This window comes from Neoarius graeffei, chromosome 1, assembly GCF_027579695.1.
Source record: "Neoarius graeffei isolate fNeoGra1 chromosome 1, fNeoGra1.pri, whole genome shotgun sequence".
NCBI lineage: Eukaryota > Metazoa > Chordata > Actinopteri > Siluriformes > Ariidae > Neoarius > Neoarius graeffei.
This window is the reverse complement of record NC_083569.1, coordinates 92,253,573-92,267,510: the sequence shown is the minus strand read 5'-3', so window position 1 is coordinate 92,267,510 and position 13,938 is coordinate 92,253,573. Positions and strand designations below refer to the sequence as shown.

General features: G+C 40.8%; 1 long non-coding RNA gene across 3 annotated transcripts in view; it reads left to right on the top strand.

Moving 5' to 3' along the window:
* The window catches only part of LOC132868657 (uncharacterized), a 67,899-nt gene that overhangs the window by 20,154 nt on the left and 33,807 nt on the right, over positions 1–13,938 (top strand). Inside the window, exon 3 of one of the 3 annotated variants that reach the window (XR_009650874.1) lies at positions 1,624–1,680. The exons of the other annotated variants lie outside the window; for them this stretch is intronic. This is a non-coding gene — a long non-coding RNA (uncharacterized LOC132868657). Of the gene's footprint in view, positions 1–1,623; positions 1,681–13,938 lie in introns of those variants that run through there. 3 annotated transcript variants of the gene reach the window in all.

Sequence of the window (13,938 nt, the reverse complement as noted above, 5' to 3'; positions counted from 1 at the left end):
AGAGGCAAAAAGCAGCTCAAAACACCACCTGATCCCACAACCCTTGTTCTTGGTGATTCCACTGTAAGACATTTAAAAGGACATGGAATGATTATTTGCTGCCTTCCAAATGCATCCATCTCTGACACCAAAGACAGCATTTTGAAACTCATGTCCGAGCATAAAACTATTAAATGTATTGTTGTGCATGTGGGAGCAAATGATGTTTTCAGAGAACAGCTGTTTGTCCAAGAGGACTTCAAAAAACTCCTCTCTATAAGACTGGAATACAATCTTTTATCAGTGGCCCACTTCCTGCAAGGGGAAGTTTTGCATTTAGTCGACTTTTCAGTCTTAACACCTGGTTTGGAAAAACTTGTTTTTCATCTGGTATGAACTTTATAGACAATTTTAACCTTTTCTGGAATCACAGAGAATTTTTCAAGCCAAACAGCACTGAACTCAGCTGGATTGGGACCAAAGTTTTAGCAGATCATTATAGACTTGCAATTTTCTCTCCGTCAACACTGAAGAGAACAGTTGAGATGATGTCGCAGACTGACCTAGTTAATATCAACAATAACTCTGCAAACCCAAAACAATCATCTATGCAAGTCTTCACCAAGGACACAGCCATCTGGGGCAGACTGCCAAGGACAACAACAACCACACGGAGAATGTGAGCATGTGATTTTATCATGCGATTCCATCCAGATTAAGGACCTGACTGAAGATAACCATGTCAAGGTTGCTTCGTCCACTTCTTGACCCCATGCAACTATCACAGAGACAATCAGTGAGACTGTCACCACAGAGACAGTCATGGAGACACTTACAAAGGCCTCACCAAAGTCTCGCTCTTCTGATCTTATCGTACTATCTCCGTCTCCCCCTTGCATGGATTTCCCAAATAGTATGCAAAGACTGATGCAAATGGCTACACTTTTCCCAGCCCAAATCTGTCGCGACAAGCAGTGTACCCAGTTCATCAAAAATCAACCAACAGACTGAACTGTGTTCGCCCAGGACTTTTAGCTGGCTACCAATCTTTTTCACCATCTAAAAGATACATGACCTCTCCAATCCTCTCAGTCTCAAACAAAATGGAACATAAAGAAAGTCTAGTATGATGTGCTGGGGGTCCCTGCATTGGGTGTAGTTTTGAAAACAAGCTGGGACCCAGTATGCCTATGCCATTCTCTATTCCTGTGTTGATAAGAAATAGAAAACATAGAGCATATTAACCCAGGGGGTAAACCAGTCTAGTCTCCTTCCTGTTTCAAAACATCAGAGTGCCCAAGTGGATATTACTTCTAGACTTTCTTGAAAGCTAGCTCTTCTGAACGTTAGATCACTTTCAAACAAGTCATTTTTAATTAATGATCTTATCTGCAAACATAATCTTGATTTTTTGCTTCTAACGGAAACTTGGCTGGATCAAGCAAATAGTGCTACCACCCTTATTGAAGCAACTCCCCCAAATTTTAATTTTATGAATGTTACCCGACAGGGGAAAGGTGGAGGGATCGCAAATGTATTCAAATTCTCTTTTCAATGTAAACAATCCTCACTGGGTGATTTTACATCCTTTGAACACTTGTGCAATTGTTACATGCTCTAACATTTATTATTAACTATTTACAGGCCTCCGAGACATTCAGCCAAGGTTTTTCTGGAAGAGTTTGGTGAACTGTTGTCAGTCATTTTGCTTGGAGTTGACTGTCTTATTATATCTGGGGATTTTAAACTTGCATGTAGATAATCCTGAAAACACCTATGCCAATGAACTACTTGCACTTATTGACAACTTCAACTGTAGGATATAATGATGAGGAAAGTAGTGGTCATACACCCGCTGGCCTAATTCTTCAGTCAGAAAGAATGCAGCTGTTCTAGAGGTTGTATCTTGCCATTGTTTAATTGTCTCTGTGCATATATACATCTGTGTCAAAGGTTCTGAAGTTGTGTTGTGACAACAGTTGTGGTTTCTAAGACAAAGAAAGAAATAAAGGGAAAATACTTAACATGAGAATGCTAAAGTTATTCCCATAAACATGTCCTATTTAACACCCTATTTGAAGGTAATAATTGCAAGAAATGTACTGAACACACAGTAATAAAGATATGGTGATTAACAGTACTAAAATGTCATAAAACACAGGAAATTCGTACTGCCTTATCTCCATTATGTGCAAACATAAAACATGGTGTAGGATTGCTAACACAGTATTGCTGAGTCCCAGAACATGCTAGACATTTCAAATGGCAAAGAAAGATTGTCTGGCTGAAATACAAACTTTATAAATGGCTATACAAACAAAATAAAGTCTAACAAGGAAAATAAGGGCACTTACATTTACATTCACGCACAACAGCACCGAGAGACCTTCAAACGAGACATGAGACTCCTAGAATGTGACGGCATGAAAGAGAAACGTCCGTGCCTGTTTATATAACGCAGCTCCTTAAAGGGGCGGTGCCACATTTTCTTAAAGGCAAAGTATTTTGCATAGAACAACAAGAATTTACACAGAAGAAGGCAGGGAATTTTGTACATCAACCTTGTACAACATGTACAGGGGCCGACCCACTCTCGTGGTCATACCCTTGACCTCGTCATAACAAAGGGTCTTACTGTTTCTACTACTGTTGTTGACCTGGCCTTTTCTGATCATTTTTGTGTTTTCCCTGATGTTTCTATGTCTCCTCACATTCAGAACAGCTCAATGACTATGGGTAGGAGAGTCATAAACGACAACACGTGTGTTCTCTTTGAGCAAGCTCTCTCTCGGATTTCAACCACAAAGGTCAGACTCTGTAGATGATTTACTGGAAATTTTTAATTTAAATATGACCCAAATTATGGATGATATTGCTCCATTCAAAATCAAGAGTCAATGATAAGCAGAAAGCACCATGGAAGTAATACCCAGCTGTTAAACTGTTAGAGAGAGAATGTAGAAAGACTGAAAGAAAATGGCACAAAACTAAACTTCACATCCATTATCAAATCCGTAAAGAGATGCTTTGTAAATATAATTATGAAATTCGTAAAGCAAGACAGTCTTTCTTCTCCAACAGGAATATGAACAATGCCCGTGTGCTATTTTCAACAGTAGAGAAGCTAACAAATCCCCCACCACAATTAGTACCTGAACTTCTCTGTTAATAAATGCAATGAGTTTGCATCCTTCTTTAAAGGTAAAATTGATAAAATACGACATGATATTGCTCATAATATATCTCAGTTGCAAATAATTGAAAAACTGCAATCACCAGTGACACAGACAGATAACTTCAACACAATGTCAGAATTTTGTTTAATTGATTATGAGACTCTTGAAAAAACTGTACAAAATCTCAGTTCCTCAACATCTGAATTGGACATTCTGCCCACCAACTTTAAGTCTGTTCTACATCTTATAATTACAGATGTGCTTCAAATCATAAATACATCCCTAGAGACTGGCATTGTTCCTGTGTCCTTGAAAAAAGCCGTTGTAAAGCCCCTACTTAAAAAGAATAATCTGGATGCTTCAGTATTAAATAACTACAGGCCAATATCAAATCTACCATTCATCGGGAAAATCCTTGAAAAAATTGTCTTCAATCAATTAACTGCCTTCTTGATATCAAACAGCTGTTTTGATAACTTTCAATCAGGATTTCGTGCCAATTATAGCACTGAAACAGCGCTGATTAAAGTTATAAATGACATACGTCTTAATACTGACGCAGGCAAAACATCGGTCCTGGTATTACTGGACCTCAGTGCAGCTTTTGATACTGTTGATCACAACATACTGCTATATCGACTTGAACATTGGGTTGGGTTGACTGGTAAAGTTATCAATTGGTTAAAATCATACTTAAAAGCTAGAAGCTTCTTTGTTACCATGGGAAATTGTACCTCGGCGTCAATGTCCTTGACCTGTGGTGTCCCCCAGGGGTCGATTCTTGGACCATTACTATTCAACCTTTATATGCTCCCACTTGGGCAAATTATCAAGAACAATTCAATTTTATATCACTGCTATGCAGATGATACCCAAATTTATCTTGCTCTATCACCTAATGATTATGCCCCCCTTGAATGTCTCTACCAGTGTATCGATCAAATCAACAACTGGATGTCTCAATTTTCTTCAGCTGAACACAGATAAAACAGAAGTAATTCTATTTGGAAAAAAAGATGAAAGACTCAAGATTACCACTATTCTTGACACAAAGGGGATTAAAACAAAAGAAATGGTTAAAAATTTTGGTGTCTTCATTGACAGCGAGCTAAACTTTGAGAGGCATATGAAAGCAATCACTAAAACGGCCTTTTATCACCTAAAAAACATTTCCAAACTAAGAGGACTTGTGTCAAAAAATGATCTGGAAAAACTTATACATGCCTTCATCTCTAGTAGGGTTGATTACTGCAATGGCCTTTTCACAGGCCTGCCAAAAAAAAACGTCAAACGACTTCAGCTGGTTCAAAATGCAGCAGCTAGGATTCTCACACGAACAAAAAGAACAGAACACATTACTCCAATTCTAAGGTCCCTTCACTGGCTTCCAGTAAGCTACAGAATTTATTTTAAAGCATTGCTGCTGGTGTACAAATCTCTAAATGGTACAGGGCCCAATTACCTCTCTGATATGTTGCGGCGGCCTAACCCAATCAGATCTACCAGATTGCAGCAGAAAAATTTACTGTTAAAACCTGTTGTTAAAACAAAGGTGTGGTGAAGCAGCTTTTAGCTACTATGCAGTACAGCTATGGAACCAACTGCCAGAGGACATCAAAAATGCTCCTGCTGTTGGCAGCTTCAAATCTAGACTAAAGACCAAGCTGTTTTCAGATGCTTTCTAATAAATTATTAATATTGCCATCTCTACATGTTTTAAACTCTTTACTTTTACAGTCTCTCCATGTTTTAAATTTTACTTAACTTTTATTCTATTTTATTCTGCTGTATTTTTTTGTTTTTTGTTTTTTTTTTAATTGAACTTTTCTCATTTTATTTTATTTCTACTATTGTTTAATTCGTATTAATTTTCTTCCCCATTTATTTTATGTAATTTTATTTTCTATTGTTTACTGTTTTGCTTTTACTTCTGTAAAGCACATTGAACTGCCACTGTGTATGAAATGTGCTATATAAATAAACTTGCCTTGCCTTGCCTTTTCCACCCCCTCCTCTGGCCTAGTGACATGCATTTAAAGACATATCCCCAAAATCCGTGTCATACATTGATAATTGGCAATGACTTACAATGTTAACATGGCGATACTAATTAACAAGAATTACGTAATACATTCTTAAATATTTAGCCGTGTAAAAAGGTAGACTTACTGGCGACCTTTACAATATTGATCTTATTTGTGTTTGATATTGTTGTTATAAATAGATATTGCCTGATTTTATTTAGGTTTTCTTGAAATTTATGTCAAAAATGTTTTAATGTTTTGGAAGTATTAATTTGTGTGGAAATATTTTCTAATACATTTATATGAATTTATTATTATTTTTTTAAATTGCTGATGTTGGGGTTAACCCCAGTCAGAGACCCCGATTCCTTCGTGGGCCCCCCTCGGATCCGAGGACGAATGAAACAGGTCGATAGAAACAGACAGGGGAACCAGAGAGGTTTCACATGCCAGTTTATTCGCACAGTCACTTCGTCGAAATTAAAACATTCTTGGAAACATCTTATAGTATCTCTGTGTTTTGTTTTGTCTTCATTTGTGTGTGTGTGTGTGTAATGGGTGTGCGTCTATGTAGAAGTGTGTAATGATCTTGAATCAATCATAATATAACATATTTCTGATCATAGTAAGGTACAGATAGATATCAGAGTCTCAGCTTATGGTCAATATTATGGTTAATATTCATTACATAGAGCATGGAATGTCTAAACACAGATAATGTCTAGTCTACGGAGTCTATTCAGAGAAGGTCAAAGACACTAGTTTGCACAGAAAGGATCTAATAATTAACATGATTTCTTAACACATGAATGTGTGTTAAGTCAGTAAATTACATCTTGATTTCATCAACATAAGCAAAATAACAAATTACAATGTCTTTAATAATGCTAAAACAAAGAATGTTATAAGAAAATAAACATAAAAATAAGAACAACTTAAACATAATGAGAATATGTCTGAAAGAGAGAGAACAATTAAACAACTAACAGGATTAAACTCATAACTAAATTAGGTTAATGCTTTTAAACTAAAAACCCTTAGAATCATAAGATCTTAACTATAATTATAATGTCATTATGAAACTAATCTAAAACTAACATTAATCACGGAATGCATTCATTAATTACAGGATCCAAATCACTACCATAGTATATTTCAAGCTTTTAAGAAGCTATAAACCTAAGTTTCAACTAAACATGAATTAACATAAACATGAACCTTAATTCTACCATTTCAGAGTGTGTGTGGGTCGATCTGACACCAAAACAGACCTTGGTGAATCTTTCAGACACCTCTCTGAATGAATACACATTCATATAAAAAAATAAACAAAATGTTCCCAAACAATGTCCAGCCGAGATGTAAGGTCATTTCAGCTAATATAATTTTGTCACAGAATAATTTGCTGAATTCTTGGCCAAGAATTAATACTTAACTAAACTTGCATATAACCTACATATATCTTGATTTAACCTACATATAATAAAATTTAACCTAACAATCCCCCCCTTTAATACTAATCACAGTATTAACTAGATTTTAATTAGATTAGTGTTACACCCTAGCAGGACGATAATATACATTGTTTTCTCTCTGCAGGGGTTTGCGGGTAAGACTATCATCTTATGCATTCTGTCCATCAAGCATCTCAAAATGCAAGGTCCCAGGAAAATAAACAAAAGAAAAATCACCACTACAGGGATACACATGGAAAGAATAGCAGACCAATTACCAAACAGTCTAGAAAACCACACCCACCCTGCCATATCCCCATGTTCATCATGCTCTAGTTGTTGAGCGATCTGTCTCATTTGATGTACGGCTGCACCTATTTCACCATCCGGGTTATCATTAGTAGGAATAAAAGTGCAACAGCTGTCTCCAACCATAGCACAAACACCCCCCTTTTCTGCTCACAAAATATCAAGGGCCATACGATTTTGAGTAGTCATTAGACACAGGGCGGTTAACTCAGTCCTAATACCATCGACAGCTTTAATGGTTTCATTAACAAAGCTGGCTAAGCGATAATGTGTTAATTCTACATTCCTCCATAGATCAGCTACACCAAAATGAGGAAACATTGATGTCCAAAACCGGTGCCACCTAGTAGTAAGATGATGTTCCAAGGGTGGAAAATTATGAATGACATCTCGTTTTGGGCGATGAGCAGAGAGAGGATGGATAGCAGTGATAGCGTTTTTGAGTTGTATGGGAGCGTAAATGCCTGACCACTTGGTGGGAAACGAAACAAGGAGATTACCGCAGTGCCAGTACCAGTTTAATGCTAATTTAACACCAGGATAATTATTAGGGTGTGGTGGAACACAATTAGGATGAGCCCTACATGTATTCTTGATATACCCGATACTGTTGAGTGTACAATCAGTTAGCGGAGGGTTACATTGGCATGAATTCGGGACCCAGTGAGGACATGGAGAGGTGGCGGAATTCTGATCATATATCTGCTTACATCGAGACTTAGGAATGTGTCCCAAATAAATGTTACTTTTTTGAGAGTAATTCATTCTAAAACAGTGAGGGAAAGTGAAATTAGAAGGCATATCTACTTTCAAAGTAGTGAGAATAGAATCTTGCAATATAATGTCGGGGGTGTTTGTGCCATATGCTAAAGAAGTCTGGTTTAACCTTGCTACCACAGAAGGGTGAGGAGAGTAATCACAAAAAGGGCCCCAAAATTTAAAAGGTTGGCCTTTTGGGCCCCAAGCATAATATAAAGCTTCAGAGCATAGCGGCAAAGGTGGGCGTGTAATAATAGTAGAAGACGGCATCAAATGACATACATAACTTTCGTTTGTCTGAGTCCGTGCAGTCCAGTTAGCGAATTGCCAGAAGATGTTGTCTCGAGGTCCAGCTCCAGCGGGTAACCCTGCTTCGAGCAATAAGAAAATAGTCACGAGGGCTCAGGCGGGTAACCCTGCCCCGAGCAGAGATGAAGCAGCCACGAAGGCTCGGGTGGGTAACCCTGCCCCGAGCAATGAAGTGGTCCTGAAGGCTCGGGCAGGTAACCCTGCCCCGAGCAATGAAGTGGTCCTGAAGGCTCGGGCGGGTAGCCCTGCCCCGAGCAAAGATGAAGCAGTCACGAAACCCGCGATGCGGACCATCATGGTTGTAGTGAGGAGGGGTGGTTCCAAACTGGGCACGAGATCTCTTCCCCTTTTTGTTCACAACGTCTTGCAGGCAGCAACTGATTCTCAGTCAGCCGGGCTGCACACAGGTCAAATCTATATAGAGCACAGAGAGAGGGAGAGAGAGAGAAACAGACTGGATAAGCGTTAATAGCAAACTGATCACTGTAACACAACTTTGTTATGGAGCCTTCTTCAGTCGTGTGGCATGGATCCACTGTGGAAAAAGGTCAGTTAAGACAGCAGTACGAGTAATGGCGACTATTTCTGCAGGCTCACTATATCTAGGTTCTCCCAATTGTCCAAATCGTTTAAAAAGTCGCACCAGCACCTTGTCTCCCACTTGGAAGGGGTGTGTGTTTGCGGATGGTGGAAATGATATCGTACTATTGACCTTAGTACAAATTTCATGCAATTTATCGATAAGGGCTGCAGAATACTCATCCATATGTGTCTTCAAATCAGAGGTACCCAGAGCCGGAGTCCCCTTTCTCCAGGGGAGAGGGAACGGTCGCCCAAAAATTATCTCGTAGGGGGAATAACCGCCGAGACTAGGTTTCGATGTCATGCGAATTTCAGCCAGTGTGGCTGGCAATAGGTCTACCCAATTTTTGGAACCTGTGGTCTGCATAGCCTTAGTTAGTTTGTCTTTCAATGTTCGATTAGTACGTTCTACGATACCAGAAGATTGAGGATGGTACGGAATGTGAAAACGCCAGTTTAGTGAAAGATACTTACACAGGTCTTGTGTGACCTTTGAGGTGAAAGGGGTACCCTTGTCTGAGTCTATGGCATCAGGAACCCCATAACGAGGTATTATTTCTTTTGCCAGCGTATGAGTCACTACCTTTGCATTCTCTCTAGAACACGGAAAGGCTTCTACCCATTTAGAGAATTTGTCCACAATCACCAGGAGATATTTAAACGGCCCACAGGGAGGCATGTGTGTGAAGTCGATTTGCCATTCTAGGAATGGAGACGTAGGTATGGGTAAACACTCGTGTTTCGCGACTGCTTTGGAGTGATTGTTTTGTGCGCAGATGAGGCATCTCTCGAGAATTGAGTCCACCAAACTGTTTAAATTGGCTATACAGAAAAGTTTGTTCATGTCCCCCTTCACCCCCCTTCGTGCACGGTGTGTCACGCCATGAAATTCACGTACGAGGAAGGGAAGGCAATGTGATGGAAGACAAAGGCGACCATCCTGACTGTACCATAGGCCATCAGAGGCGACATAAGCGTCTTGTAGCTGCCAAAAGGCAGAATCATTTGGAGAAGCTGAAGCCTGTAAAGAAATAAGGTCTAAATCTTGGATCAGGCTACTAGCAAGACAAGATGTATTACATGATGAAGGGTCTAGGCCAGGAGACATGACACCAGAACCAGCAGCAAGTTTTGCCATACGATCAGCAAGAGAATTACCCATGTGTTCAGGGGTGTTTCCCGAGGCATGCGCTTTAGTCTTAACTATGGCGAGTGACCTAGGGAGATGACAAGAATCAATAAGGTTTTGTACTTAGGTAGAGTGTGAAATGGGCTTCCCATCTGCGGCGTGGAAGCCCCGTGACTGCCAAATCTTCCCAAAATCATGAGCCACCCCAAAGGCGTAACGAGAGTCTGTGTAGATTGTGACGTCCTTGCCCTGAGACAAAATACAACCACGCATTAGTGCATACAACTCGGCTGCCTGAGCGGAAGAGAACGGGAGAGCATAGGCCTCGGGTACAATGTCAGGCAGGGAACACACAGAATAGCCACAGAGGAAAACACCATCTGAAGGTTTAGAACAAGAGCCATCAACAAAGATTACTTCCCCCGTCTCCAGAGGGCTGGAGGAAAGATCAGGCCTGATACTGGTAGTATGCAAGATTTCAGATAGACAATCATGATCGGTGTCCTCTAGGGTGTCGCCCTGAGAATTAAGAAGGCGTGCGAGAGCGTGACCTACAGTATTAGAGGATGTGGCACGAATTTCGAGATTGTCAGTAGAAAAGAGAATGGTTTCATATCCGGAGCGTCGCTGCGCAGTCATATGTTGAGTCTGTAAATTTTGCAATATAGTGCAGTGGTTAATTGCATATTTCATAAGAATCCTTCAAATGGTGACACAAGCATGAAATTCTCCACAAATATGCTTTAATGTCCTCTTTTTTAGAAAAGGGTCCTGGCCACACCAAAAATTCAAGATGGCCACCATTTTACAAGATGGCTGCCCGAATGTGACAATTTTTTGTTATTTTCCCTCTTTTCTTAATTTAATTTTCCAAGTGAACCATGTTTATGCTCTTATATGCTAATTTTACAGATTTTGTTGTCTCTGATATAAATTTAAGAAGGTTAGCCTTCAATGTGGTGCCCAAAATGGCTGCTACTCCTTGAAAATTATGATTTATCCATTGTAAATTGAGCATATTTAACACACACATGCAATCGTTTCTGGATGTGGATCTTGGTTGGTGTGGTGCAGATCCCATTCAACCGTTTTTTATAAACTACAGTTGTGACTGTGATTGCAATTAAAAAAAAAAAAAGAGTGATTGTCAGCACACAACCAGGGCACACTGGTGTCAATCACTGCTGTGTAACTCGGCATGGGGTTCAGTGTCAACTGATCTAGCTTTACTAACACTGCAGTATTAGACTAGTTGTAGTAGTATATGCATAGTTTAGTGTCCCAAATGCTTTCTAACAGCCCCATATCATGTAGCTACTAAACTGTAGTTTTTTAGTTATTAGATACTAGTTAGAGTCGCACCTGAATTGACAGGATGTGCCAGCGCGGGAGAGCCGAGCCAAGGGTAAGGGGGCTATGCATTTCTCACCAAATGTTCATGTACGGCTGCCACTGTAGATGAGGCGAGGCTCGAATTATTTGCCAGGAAACAGCGACCTTATGAGGCCATCCCGCCAACCAAAGCCGCTGTTCTCCAACATACCAAGCGTGCTGCCTACCAGGCCGGTTGTGTGTGGGGCCAGGCAACCCTGTGTCAGCCTGAACCTGAGAGTCCTGCTGACTGGGGATGGCAGAAGTCTGGTGAACAGTGGCACGTTTTCTGGACGGCCAGTGCTCCCATAGCCAAGAGCTGTGAGCAACTGACCAAATGTGGTTGCAAAACCAGCTGCCGTGGTAGATGCAAGTGCTTCAGGCTGGGCCTTGTGTGCACAGCACTCTGCTCCTGCAAATGTGAACTGTAGATAAATTTTGCGCATTGATTTTGTTTGTCTTTTGGTGGATGGCATGCGTTGTCAGACCATCACTTTTGGGATTATTGTGACTTCCTACAGCCTAAAGGTTTTTTATATAGTTGCAAATAAGTTAGAGTTAAGTTAGTCATAAGTGTTTAGTGTTAGAGTTAAGTGTTAGAGTTAAGTTAGTCATAAGTGTTTTATAGTTATAAGATATGTATAAGATTGTGTAACAGTATTACTAATGTAGATATTAAGATAACACTAGAGGGCAGTAACAGATACGAGATAAGAACATAGAAGTTATAGATGTCACTGTAAGTAAAACAAATCGAATCCTGTTGCTTTTTTTTCAATGCAGTTCAATGCAATTAATTTTTTTTTTTGTTGGATATCTTCGCTGATTGCGCATAATAGAACAACATTTTCTTCTCTTCTTTATTTTCTCTGGGGCTGGAGCCAGGTTCGCCTGGTTTGGTGGCCCCATGATAACTGGGCTGTGCCCAGTGCCACTGCTGGTCTTTGGCTGGATACGGAGCAGGCAGAGCTGGGCTCTCCTAGCTCCGATAGTTTAGGTTGGACTTGGAGGTCTTCTTTGTTTAAATCTTGAATGACATGGTAGATTGTGGGAAACAGTTCATGATCACAATCCCATGATTTAAAGTTCATTTAAATGGAAAAAGCATGTTTATTTCAACAGATATATGGTCTCGGTGTGAGATTGCCAGATACTGATGGCGGCCATCTTGAAAAAGGTCGCCATCTTGAATTTTCACGTGGCCAGGATGCTAATCTGAAAGAGTATATCCAGGAGGGTATCTGTGCAAAATTCCATGCTTGTGTCACCATTTGAAGGATTTTTTTAGTTATCTGCTCCACTAATACCTGTTTAACTTGATGTGACGAGTGCAAAATCAGTGGGTGAGACAAAACCAATTTCTCTGCATCTGAAACCATCATAGCACAGGCGGCGACAGCTCTTAGACACGCAGGCAAGCCTTGAGCAACAGTGTCTAATGTTTTAGATCAGAACGCACACGGACGAATTCCCCCCCCATGCTCCTGAGCCAAAACACCATACGCCGGACCTTGTTGTTCACAGGCGTAGAGATGAAAGGGCTTTGAGTAGTCAGGTAAACCCAGAGCTGGGGCGGAGCAGAGAGCGCTTTTGAGGGAGTGATAAGCGTTAATCATAGTGTCAGTCCAGGTCAAAGGATGTCGCTGTGGATCTTGATGAGAGATTGCAGAACGGAGAATCTTGTCATATGAGGAGCAGTCAGGGATCCATTGTCTGCAATAGTTGATAAGACCCAGAAAAGACATCAGTGCATGCTTAGTGGCAGGGCGTTTTGTGTCTAGAATCGCTTGCACCCGATCAGCTGACAGCTTACGACAACCTTGTGAAAGTTCAAAGCCCAGGTACTTAACAGTGTCCTTGCAGAACTGGAGCTTGGTTCTGGAAACCTTGAAACCCTTTTGCGCCAGATGTTGGAGCAGGCGCAATGATGCGTCTTGGCAGATTTCCGGTGACTCAGCGGATACCGGAAGATCATCTGCGTATGTCAGGACCACAGACCCCTGGGGGAGGGAGAGGTCACAAAGTGCGTTACGAATTACAGCTGAAAACACAGCTGGAGAATCAATAAAACCTTGTGGTAGGCATGTCCAAGTATACTGCTTCCGTCTGTGCGTAAACGCAAACAAAGGCTGTGTGTTTTCTCCAACTGGAACGCTGAAAAAAGCAGAACAGAGATCAATGACGGAGAAATAGCAATGATCAGCAGGAACTTGTGATATTACAGAGGAAATGTCAGGTACAATGGGTGCTACAGGAACAATCAGTTCATTAATCTTACGCAAGTCCTGCGTAAAACGCCAGGTACCGTCCGGCTTGGGCACGGGGTTGACAGGTGTATTGTACGGGCTAGTACACTTTCTCACCATGCCTTGTTCAAGGAGAGACTGTAAGATGACATCAATTCCTTTGAATTTGTCCTCAGAGAGAGGATACTGGTTAACATAGACAGGAAGCAGGTGTTTCAGCTTAGCTTCATAAGGAACACAATGAACTAGGCCTACCTCGTCCTTCTGTTCAGCCCAAAGAGAGGAGGGGATTTCAGCCAAAGCCGTAGACGGGTCAGTAGAGGAAATAACAGGGTTTACAGAAGTCATGCAAACAGCAGAGATATTTGGCACAGTCACATGTGAAGAAAGATAAGATAAAGCAGGAGGCAGCGAGTCAGGAGTGCAAATAGTCATCTTGGATCCCTGAAATGAAATGGATAAATGTAACAGACTCATTAAATCCCGCCCCATTAAGTTAAAAGGACACTGTGACATCAACACAAAAGAGTGATGTTTACGAAGTGCTGGGTCAGCGGGACAGGTTACCAGTAACGGAGGAGTACAAGGGGAGGAAAAAGG